Raw genomic sequence first — 12,500 nt, 5'->3', positions numbered from 1 at the left:
ATTCATAATGATGTCTGCTCTACGAGGTATGCTAAGTAGAGTTATTGTTTTTATGGTGTCAGCGAAGCTTCTGTTGGAACATGGATATTGACGTGATTGGAGAGTGAGCCCAAAATAAAGATGTACTATGATTCCTTGGCTGTTAAGTACTTTAATAGATGCTGTTATTTGAGATAGCATCTAAGTAAAAGTTTGAGTGAAAAGAATAGACACGAATGAAACTAATATTTTAAATGATGGTAAGTGAAATCGTTCTAATAATGTTTATCAAAAGGGATTTGAAAATGTTTGACGATAAGAATATGGCTGGGATGGAAATGGGAGCTGTAAGATTGGAGGAATGAATATCATGATTTTACCATTTTACTCTCAGGAATGTCAGTTATTTCGTAACTGATATATTCTTATTCAAGCTGAAATGAAAATTTAATTTAGACTATAGTGTCGGCCTCCATTGTTGGATCATTCATCGAAATTGGGTTGCTATTTATCATTAAAAAATAATACGAATCATTTCTGAACTATACCAGTATTTTTAAGACAATACAGCAATTGAATATCTCGTAATATTTAAATAAAAATGTTTGGGATATGTTGCTATCAAATGCAATGTCGTTGATATGTATGACCCGTTCCCTGTTTGCTTGCAATATTCTAATCTTGAATTGGACGTTAGGAGAGAGAGAGAGAGAGAGAGAGAGAGAGAGAGAGAGAGAGAGAGAGAGAGAGAGAGAGAGAGAGAGAGAGAGAGAGAGAGAGAGCTGGAACACAAACTATTCCTGTTTTACATATTATTGTCGTTTGGGGCACAACCCTCATTAGCTTAGAAAGCTATTTCCAACATGCAGGAAACTCTAGAATGACTCTGGTATTTATCCATTCTCTCTCTCTCTCTCTCTCTCTCTCTCTCTCTCTCTCTCTCTCTCTCTCTCTCTCTCTCTCTCCATTTCCATGAAAAAATGAGAGAAGGTATTGCGATTTCCTCAAGCAGAATATCCAGGTCATCGCTGTGATGGAGTTCGGTGCAATATTTATTAAGGCTGTTTGTTCAGCAGGGTATTAAATCTCTCTCTCTCTCTCTCTCTCTCTCTCTCTCTCTCTCTCTCTCTCTCTCTCTCTCCACTTGGCAGCTGCCTGGAAGCGAGAAGAAGTTTTAATAAACTCTCTTCGAGTTCCGGAGCTGGTAAAATTACCTGATATTTGGTCGTTTGACGAAGTGAACTACATTGAATACTATTTTTTAAGTTTATTGTAACCTGAAATAATCCAAAGACTAGAGAATTCTTCCTTTCGAAATATTTAAGCAGAGGTGCATGTATATTTTCATATGCATAGTTTTCCTTTTATTATCTCTCTCTCTCTCGCTCTCTCTCTCTCTCTCTCTCTCTCTCTCTCTCTCTCCTCTCTCTCTCTCTCTCTCTCTCTCTCTCTCTCTCTCTCTTTAAATTTCTTCTTTTTTATACACGTATTAGCTTTTTCTTCTCTTTAGCTTAAATTTCAGGGATACAGACACAGCCTCATTTGCGGCAATTCACTTCGGCCATACTGCAATAGATATGGAGACAAACAAATTCTAATCATCAACATCGATTACTTTAACAACAGAAAGAAAAGTTACTGTATGGAGACAAAATTTAATGTTTTTCTTGGAGGTATTCATTAATAAAGGGCGTATCTACTTTTCTAGCGTGTGAAGCCACAATTTTTCCTTTCTACGATGCCTTTCTGTGAAGATACCAATATTCTTTCTTGTATTCACACTTCTTCGAACCCTCTTCACTATACTCTTGGTATTTAATTAGATATCGCTCAGCTCGACTTTCCCGTGCACCAAATGCCTTCACGTAACCCTCGCTGAATAGAAATAATAAAGATTTTGACAATGAAAAGGCATAGTTTTTATCCATATGAAAACTTCACGTCGACTATCTCTTGGCCTTATTTCCATGTTCTGCAGATTTAAACACATACACTGTGGACAGAGTCGTGTTTTAGCTTTGTGTTTCTCGCTAAGAATATAATTGAAAAGATATTAGTTAGTCTTATGGAGAAACCTAGTGATAAGAAGCAGTTCACTATGTCTGCCTCATATGCAATAATACGGAGGGAGAACGGAAAAAATGGATAGTATGTGAATGTAATAGACTATACCATAAGAAATGTCTGCATATAGTGACAGCTATCACTGATAATGAACGGAATAACCTTGATTGCCCCCACTGCGTACGTGAAGCCAGACAAAACAATTTAGTAATATAAAAATTAAAGGAAGATGTGAACGTGAGAGATCTGGCCCTGAATGAACAAGATGCGATAATAGATGACTTGGAAAACAAACTTGCGGACCTTAGCGCAGACGCAGCAAATTCCACCTAGACCACCGACCTCACTGAGAAAGTTGACATTCATGACATGAATATGGAATCAATTAAAGCAACACTTCAAACATTGCTAGACCCAAAACCGGAGAAACCGACATTTGCTGACATAGTAAAAGAAAAAATCTGTCGATAATTAATTCAACTAATACAACAACTAAAATTACTGAAAGGAAACGTAAAGTTGAACAAGCACTTAAAGACATTCCTATACTTAACACGAGATCAACTACGAATAGAAATGTTGTTGTAAATTTTGCAAACAAAATGATCAGAGTTGAGGCGGCAAACAAAATTCAGATATTGGTGGCTGACACTGAAACGAGAAAAATCGGAAAACTAAAACCAAAAATAATGATATACAATGTGTATAATGATGAAGATGATGTAGTAAATGCTTTAATTCAAAGAAATCGCTGCCTGGGCCGAATCTAAAATATAAAAGAGAAGTTGAGTGTATTCCTGAAGAAAAATGCCTGGAGGCGGGGAGGGGGGGGGGGAAGCGACCACCCACTATGCGCTGAGATGTGATCCTGAAGTTCGGAGGGCTATTCATGATAATGGAGACAAAGCTTCGTTACGATGGGGTATCTATAACATACGTGATAGGTACCACGTGATCACTTACCACCACTGTCAGAGGTATGGACATTTTGAAAAAGATAGCACATCTAAGAATGATGATAAAGTCTGCAGGGAATGTTCAGGGAGATATTCCACCAGGGAGTGTAATTCGCAAGTGTCAAAGTGTATAAACTGCACAAAGTTAAACAAACCAGTGACACCACAGTAAATTCTAGAGACTGTAAAGCTTATGACTTGGAATTGAAAAAACTAGCGGAAAATACTGATCATGGTTACTAGGGATGTCATAAAGTGTGGCTATGTAAATATACAATCTGTAGGTAATATGACTGTTCAGATTCGAGAATTGATAAAGAAAAATATTTAGATATGCTAGCTTTATCTGAAACATGGTTAAGTAACTTGCTCTCCCCTTACTACCCTGCCATATTGTTTGATGATGCTGACTTCAGACACTTTCTCTGCTATCAACGCCATGCTCCTGAAACTTTCCTCCTTCACCAGCGGAGAAGCGTTCGCCTGGTTCCTGCGTGCTGAATTCCTGTTTCGTATAAAGGGTGTGACTCAGTCAAACACCAAAGCTGATTATGTTCTCGCGGCCATCCACAGGACACTTTCTCAGAAATCTTTGATTGACTGTGCAAGCAAGGAAACACTCCTATGGTGTACGAAGCTCTCAAATCATATCTCCGTTACCAGTACTCACCAACCACCAACCCCTCCAGCCACTTACCGGTGTCCATCAGCCACAGTTATACTACTACCATTCCAAATCCTAGGCTGCTGCGAGGAAATGTACAAAGGGTTTTAGTGGTCAAAAATGAAGTAGGCCCTCATTTATGGCGGTGGCCTCTCCTGTCACCAATATTTTTATTTACATGATGCAAGTACTGGCATGCTATTTTTGGTAGACACGGGTGCTTGCCGTCCTCTTCTGCCAAGACTACTTTCCAGGGCATGACATAGTCTTTCTAAATCTGCCGACATCCGCCTGGCAGCTGCCAACGAATCTGTGATACCCACCCACAGTTATGAAACTCTCACATTATTGTTTGGAAGCACCAAATATATTTGGAAGTTTCTTGTTGCTGACGTCACATTGCAATCCATAGGTGTGTATTTCTTATCACACTTACACCTCCTGGTAGACATAGCTCGCTGAAGGTAGTTAGTCAACGTGGATTCGTACTTCTCAACGCCCCTCCAACTCACACCCTCCGACCTCACTCTCCACATCAGTGCATCTAAAGATGCCTACACCCGCCTCCTCACATCATACCCGGAAGTTTTCCGTCCAGAACTTCTTACAAATGCCCACGGTTCCTGTGAAACACGTTATTCATCACCATACAAGATGACAGGCCCCCAGTGTTCGCCAGATTCAGACGTCTGGCCCCAAATCATTTGGCAGCTGCTAAACAAATGTTTTCGGAAATGGAAGAAATGGGCCTTTGCTAAAAGACCTCAAGTCCATGATCATCACCCTTACACTTTGCGTGCCCTGAAGAAAAATGGCTTTCTATTTCCATGTGGGGATTACAGGTGCCTGAACATGCAGACAGAACTGGATCACTACACCCTCACAAATACCGCCTACTTACACAAAGCGAAGGTTTTTTCCACTCTCGACCTCCTGATGGGGTATTATCAGAAGCCCATGAACCAAGAAGGCATCCCCAACGCTGCCATCACCACTACCTTCGGTATATACACCTTCAATTACTTCTGTTTTGGCCTTTGTAATGCTGGGGCCACTTTTCAATGTCTAATGGATGGCATCTTAGGGGACCTCCTCTTCTGTATAGATTATGTGGACAACATACTTGTGTTCTCTTCCTCCAAAGAGGAACACCTCCGTCATCTAAGCATCGGGCTCGACCGCTTCCAATAGAAAGGCCTTGTAGTCTGGTAAGACAGGTGTACCTTTGGCACCAACGAAGTATTGTTCTTAGGGCACCACATCACTCCTGAAGGAGTCCACCCCCTTCCTGAAAAGGTAGCAGCTGTTCAGAACTTTCCCATGCCCTCGACCATCTTACAACCTAACTGCCCGCCGGTACAACATGGTAGAATAAGAATAAGTGATGCTATTCTTATTGTTACCTTTGCCAAAGAAGTTGGGAGGAGGTTACGTTTTCTCCCGTTTGTCTGTTTGTCCGTTTATCCGGTTATCTCTTTGTCTTTTTATGAAAAACTTCCTGGACAATTTTATTCATAGAGTACTGAAGCTTTCAGGGATTAATTGCTATGTTGAGACGTGGAAGTAATTCAATTTTGAAAATCCTATGTAAAAATCAAGGTCAAAGTTGACCGAATTATCCCTAACCCTAACCTTGTTACGCCTACGGTCTAAACTGATTCTGGGAAAGGCAAGGTGGTTTCGAGAAATAAGCTGCCGTGGCGGAGGTCTGTACTCTCAAATTGCTTATCGTTTTGCTAGCATACCTTTTATTTGATAAGACATATTAGGTAAAATGTCCTCTCTCTCTCTCTCTCTCTCTCTCTCTCTCTCTCTCCTCTCTCTCTCTCTCTCTCTCTCTCTCTCTCTCTCTCTCTCTCTGTGATACTAGCAAGTTTTTCCGTTTACTTTTCTCCCCAACTCCTTTACTTGCATACTATTTTCAGCATAGTTGATTAGTTTTAAAGTTATATATATTATCATAAAGATGAAGGTCAGCATTAACGAAAGATGAGAACTTTTACTTACTTAATTTAAGGGCTGTGTTTTGGTTCTATCACACAAAGAAATTGTATAAACTATCAAAGTTTAAAGAAAGAAGTCAGCCGGCGCGCAGACTAAAACTTAAAGGTCGCGGTCAGTGACGTCAGTCTAGTCATCCCAAAGGTTGTATTTGGTTGTATTCAGTACCTAGTAAACAATATTCAGGGACTGAGTCCAAGAGTTAAAGATCTACTTGTTATATTTGTCTCCCAGGGATATTGTTTTATCATTATTATTCTGTTACTTTTTCTACGAAAATGGCCAACAACTGTTCAGACTTTGAGTGTTCTAGTACAAAACTGAAAACAAAATGTTCAGACATCAAGTATTTAAATTTTCTAAAAGATGGAAACAAGCATGTCGACGAGCTCATAAAATTAATCTTTAAAATTATGTTTTTTGTTCTGTTCATTTTGCAAACAGTGATATCATGGTTGATATGAAGTCTCATATGCTGTAAATCTAAGTTAAAGTAAGAGACTTCTGACAAAAGACACAATGCCTTTTTTTTCCCGTATGGAGGTAACTTTTTTGTTACAGATTATTCTCCACGGCTTCGCAATGAAAACAATTATAATTACCAAATGATGAAAAAAAAAATCAAATTCATTATCATCATTACGAATGATAATTGTTGACTGATTGGTTAGCATATTGCGTAAAAGAAAAACTTGGTAATCAATGAAGATTATATTTGATTTCAGGGTTTTTTTTTTTCTTTTTTTTTTCAAAAACAAACCAAGATGACAAACTATCTGAGGAATAGTATTTGAAAATAAAGGATTTGATAAAAGAAGTGGAATATGCAGGTTATTTAGAGCATGATTAGGGGACCTGTAATCTTATTTTGTGGAAGAGAGAAACAATTTATTGTGCAAAATACAAAGCTTACAAAGTACTGCAAAACAGGCAACCCAGTCGCGGTATGCGTGTAGGGGTGAGCCCTTCTGAATGAATGGCATTGGCTATGACATTTTACATACCTTTTCCACCCTATTGATTACTAGACAAACGTCATTCATAGGGCTAATAAGGTACTTAGGTAGTATTACAAAATTCAAATACTTACAGTTAATTAAATAGAGAAAATACATGATGAGAAGGAATTGCCCATTGAAAGATTGCAATTTTTGTTATAAGTATTGTATAATATGGAATTCTAATATATGCTGTTCAATAGGTAAGGATTTGAATGTATACTATACAAAATATGCATTTTATCAGGTTTCTGTCTAGGTACATAGTTGTTACAGAGTAACATGTGTTATTATTGTAGTGTATATAATGGAGAATTTCTTACTGATTTACCACAATTAAGTTTATGCACAATATTCTAATATAATTTTGTTACTGATTGAATGACATTACATGAGGGAAACATATGAGATTTTATATAAACGTTGTAAATAGATTAGAAACAACAATTCTAATGATAATTGGTGACTGTAGGATAGGATGTATTACATTTTGGTTACTGTACAATATGTAAAAAACTATTTAGCGGAAAGAATTACGTTTAGATGAGGTCAACACAAAATTTTTGTGAAGGTGTTATTAAAATGAAAACTAAATACAACAGGTTTTATAATGCTACCAGGTAGCTGCAAAAATGAGATGTCCTGCAATTTAATTTATGTACATATTACAGTATGTACAAGTCTATTGACTATCTAGTGCAAGCAAATTTTGGATGAGTAGCAACAACCTTTTTCAGCACACCAAATGCTTGAGCAGGTTAACCCCTCTCAGTCTCCGTGGCCTGTAATGAGTTATTTCTTCACATTCCACGACATAATGACTGAGAGTGTGCTTCCTTAGCCCGCCACATAGTCTGCAGCATGTTTCTGATGGACTGGCAGCTGGCAGCACCTCCCAAAAGTATCGGTTCTGCATCCTCAGTCTGCTATATGTCGTTTCTTCTCTTCTGCTCTCTAGTCCAAGGAGTTTATAGTCAGATGGTTTTCCTGCAGTAATTTCAAGATATTTTCTTATTGATGTGTGAGTTTCTTTGAGCATCTCTATTCTCTCATTGTAACTATTCATTATTTCCATTCCAACAGAGTCCTTCAACATATTCAGGGATGGTGTCAGTTTGTAATCTACCCTCTCCTTCCTTGCGCCTTCTTTAGCGAGGTCATCAGCTCTCTCATTGCCTCTGATTCCAATATGTGAAGGCACCCATATGAATGCAATTATTCTGCCCGCTTGTTTGATCTGTGATAGCAGGTCTATAGCTCTTCTCACTATGGTGTTTGATTCAGCTTTTCTTGGTGTTAGAGATTGCAGGGCACTCAGGCTATCTGTTGCTATTATGGCATTGCCCTTATTCATTTTTATAATGCTTAGTGCAGCCATAATAACTAACAGTTCTGACTGTAGTACGGAGTATCCATCTGATGATCGTAGGGACAGAGAGTGTACCTCTGCTCCATTCTGATAAACAGTTACCCCGCTTCCTGCTCTCCCATCTTCCAAAAGTGACCCATCTGTGTAATACTGAACTTGTTCCTCTTGAATACTGTCCAGCCTCTGAAAATAGTCATTCTTCAACAATGCAGGATTCATCTCTTCCTTTTTCCCTTTTAAAGTTGAAAGCAGTATCTCAGTCTCTGGTATACTACATGGCAGAATGCTTTTTACATCCATTTTGGTTACGTCTAGATATTCTTTCCTGCTAGAGGCCTCTATTAGTTGTCTTGTTGTGGTAACCCAACCATTCTTTGGTCTCTTAGGGTAGCTGTTAATTAGAGTATCTCTTGTTAATCCATTGTCATCTGTCATGATAGACCTATACAACTGGATGATCACTGTTATTGCTAATCGATGATTTATTGGCTTCAGACATGCCTCATTCCTCAATATTTCTTGCCTGACACTTTTAGGTGCCCCTAGTATACTTCTTGCTGCCTTGTTCTGGATGATTTCTAGGATACCAATTTAGCTGTTCCTCAATGACAGCAACATGCCACTACTGTAATCAATTATTGATCTTATCATACTGTAGATGTATGGAGTTGCTTTACCATTTGTACACTTGCACCCACAGAGCCACATGTTACTTCCCAAAGAAGGCGCAACCTTACTGCTGAAGCCTGAACTATTCTCTTAACTTCATACAGCTTATGACACCTATTACTGAGTATGACACCCATGTACTTGTACTGGGCTACCTTCTCTATTCTTTGCCCTTGTATGTGCAATATCAAGGGGTTGCGAGTGCCCCTTGCTATCATCTTTGTTTTTTCAGGTGATATGACTAATCGTATGCTGTTACATAATGATGTGCAAGCCCTAATTGCCCTTTTTATTCTCTTATCTGCGCTAGCTTGTACCACTATGTCATCTGCATATATGGTTATTATGATTCCTGGTATATTAATTTTCCTAAGTACATTCATTAGAATATTAAAAAGAGTAGGTGATAGAACACCTCCCTGAGGGGTACCCAATTCCATTTTTTCTCATCTTGATTGTACGCCTTCAAAGTAGACACAACTGACTCTATCTGTTAGGTAGCCCATTATGAGCTGTAGGAGTCTTCCTTCTATCATTTCTGCTAGTTCAGTCAAAATAATTATATGGCTAGCCCTATCAAAGGCCCCCTTTAAATCTATGAACACTGTATTTTAACCCTAAGGCTGCACTTACACTATGAATACAGTGGTTTGTGCTCCTCCCAGGTATGTAGCCATATAAATTCTTTGAAAGCTTTTGCCTAATAAAAAAATTGAGCCTGTTTAGTAACATTCTTTCAAATACCTTGCACAGACATGAAGCTAATGAAATGGGTCGAAATTCACCTGGATTTCCTGGTTTTGGTACTGGTATTATGAGGGACTTCTTCCATGCTTCAAGTATGGGCTGCCCTGACCATATCATGTTGTAAAGCTTCAGAGCTGGATTTCCACTCACTGTTGTGAGGAACCTGATAGCATTATATGTAATCCCATCTAATCCGGGTGCAATACACTTCCCACTCCTTAAAGGTTCCTGCAGCTCTTGTTCTGTGAAAGGTTTGTCATCACACTTCCCTATCTTCTTGAGTGCTTCCTTTAACTTCTTTATTTTCTTCCTTATCCTTTTCTCAACTGCCATTCTAACCTTGTTAGATAATGAATCATTGCTTGCATCAGATGCCCACTTTGTCATAAGTTCATTTGCTCTTTCTCTCGAATTTGGATGGAGTGGTTCTCTGTTTTTCTTCCCTTTGGCTATCCTTACTCGCCTTGCGACCTCACAAGGAATTGTTTTTTCATCGATGCCGTGTGTAAACTTAATCCAGTACTTCTCTCTTGAGTTCTTTTTAACGTCTTGTACTTGTTTCTCTAGTCTTCTATATATTGTTAGGTTTTCTGGGCTGGGTTTATTCATCCACTTCTTCTTTGCCTTGCTATACTGCCTGTTTATTCTCTTCACTGCATCATCTTCCATTATACCAGCTTGTTAGTGGCTTTTGTGGTTCTCTTCTCTGCTGATGTGTGCGCTCTAGCACTGCCTCTTCTAGCCTTTTTATAAGATCCTCATTATACTGGTCACTGCTTTTGGCTTCATAGCCATCATGCCAACCATTCATATTTTTTTCTGATGCTGTCTTCCCATTTTTTTTTTTGTACGTTGATTTTCTTTCATGCTATATGTTAGGGTAGCCTCTATCTCACAGCTGTGTTTCACATCTGAATCTCCAACTATACAGATGTAGTCAAGCTTGTTTCCTTTAATATGTGTTGGTTCTACATCATTTAGAATTCTAATATTGTTTTCTCTGCTCACGAGGTACTTGTACATATGTATGCCATTTACATTCATCCTCCCTGTTGCAGTGCCTAATTTTCGATGTACTGCATTAAGATCACCCACTATCAACAAGGGATTATCTTGTGCTAGTAGGTTATTACTATCAATGCCCAGGGCCTGTGCTGGGGAATATGTATTGCACACACAGAATAGCTGGTTTCCACCTTCATCATGTATTCCTATAGTAAGGCAGTCTGTGTTTGCACCTAACCTCGGGTTCGTGCATTTTTTTACTGCTAGGTTCTTTCTGTAGAAGGTTATTAGCCCTCTACTCATTATTGCTCTGCCATCAGTCCTGTTGGCTTGGACACTATCTTTTGAGACAAAGTGATACCCTGGAATGGCCATATAATCTCTGGGCATGTGATTCGTTTCCTGCAGACATATGATGTTCACCAGATTTTCAAGAGCAAATTGTTGCACTTCAATTAGTCTATTTGCCAGACTATTTGTATTCCAACTACAGATCTTGAGAAGGTCCATCTTGTTCATTCTCAGAGTTAGTGTCTTTTATCATCTCTCTGATTAATTCTCTCATCTCCATACTACTTCTGTGGGCAGCTACTGCCACTTTTATTATCACTGCTGGTGTTTCAGAGCTATATATTTAATATATTTCTGTAATTCCTTGATCTTTTTTGCTGTTATGTCCCTTAACAATGCTATTTTCGTATGAATGTTGTCACGGTTGATAGAGGCGACATCTGTCTTGTAGCTTGAGTAGTCTAAGACATCCTTACTGCTTGAGTTACCATCTGCAATTGCTGGTTTGTTCCTGCATGTTGTAATATCTTGCTGTAGCTTGTTAATTTCCTGGTGTAGCTTTGTATTTTCCTCTCCTAGTTTTTAGTTTCTACTGTCAGTTGCTTAATCTCTTGTTTGTCTTCACCTGCCAGTGGATTCTTCATTGGTGCCTTTTCCTTTTCTGATACCAGTTTATCTAGTATTTTGCTGTGCCCTACAAGGTGTTCACTTAAGTTTTGTATCGTTGCTCTGAGACTTTCATTTTCTCTTCTGGCTGTCTCCATATAGTCATTGAGCCTATTATTTAATACCATCAAGGGACTAACCTCTGTTCTTGGTTTGGATGTTGTAGCTTCTGTAGTAGTCCATGCCCCAGGCAGGGGTGGGAAATTTTCCTTATACATTAGGCTTCCAATTCTGGGAAGGACATGTCCTGCTGGAGGCCCTGAGATGCCTCCCTGCTCTTCTCTGCTAGTTGCTGCACTATGGACTTCAGGGGCTCAAGCTGCAGTGGGGTGCTTAGTGCATTAGCTAGAATTTGCATTGTGCCTGCGTCCACAGTTGTAACATAAAGGAGCAATCTCATTTCCAGCATTGATAAGAGCTCGGCATTTGGCTGACTCATGATTTTGGTCATAAAATCTGCATCTAGTGGAATTCTTACACTTATCCCTACCATGATTCTACCTAGAGCACTTTCCACACAGAATAGGCCTTTGCACATATTCCCTGATCCTAAGGGGTTGAGGATAAATTGGAATTAACAGATGGTCAGGGATGTCTCCCTTCCACCACCCAATTATTTCACTGTTTGCTCTGCTCCATTTTTCCATGCAAGTTCACTGATAGTATGGAATGTTTCTTGTACCGATCCAATGTCATGTAGCTTGTATTAACATCTAGTATTATAACTTTTTTTTTTTTTTTTATTTACGCTCAGGTTGATATAGGACTACTCCCTCGTGTCCTGCAGTTGTTAGTATTTGTAAGGTTTCTTTTGCACTTACTAGCACTATTAGGCCCTTTTTCCCTGGGCAAGCTTTAATTGAGTGCCCCTTATTATACACTTGAGATATCCACTTTTATTTATCGTTTTCATTTCCAGTGTAACCTCGTGGGAAGTAGAGTGTGGTTGACTCCAGTGCTGCTAAGTTATCTACATTTGCTTTTGAAACGCTATTTAAACTATTATTTGAGTCATTTTCATTCTCACTGTTCCCTTTAATACCATTATTTATTACTATTTCACCATTTCTAATCTAGTTATTTTTTACAGC

Source organism: Palaemon carinicauda, chromosome 21, assembly GCF_036898095.1.
Source record: "Palaemon carinicauda isolate YSFRI2023 chromosome 21, ASM3689809v2, whole genome shotgun sequence".
NCBI lineage: Eukaryota > Metazoa > Arthropoda > Malacostraca > Decapoda > Palaemonidae > Palaemon > Palaemon carinicauda.
This window is presented reverse-complemented; position numbering follows the sequence as displayed.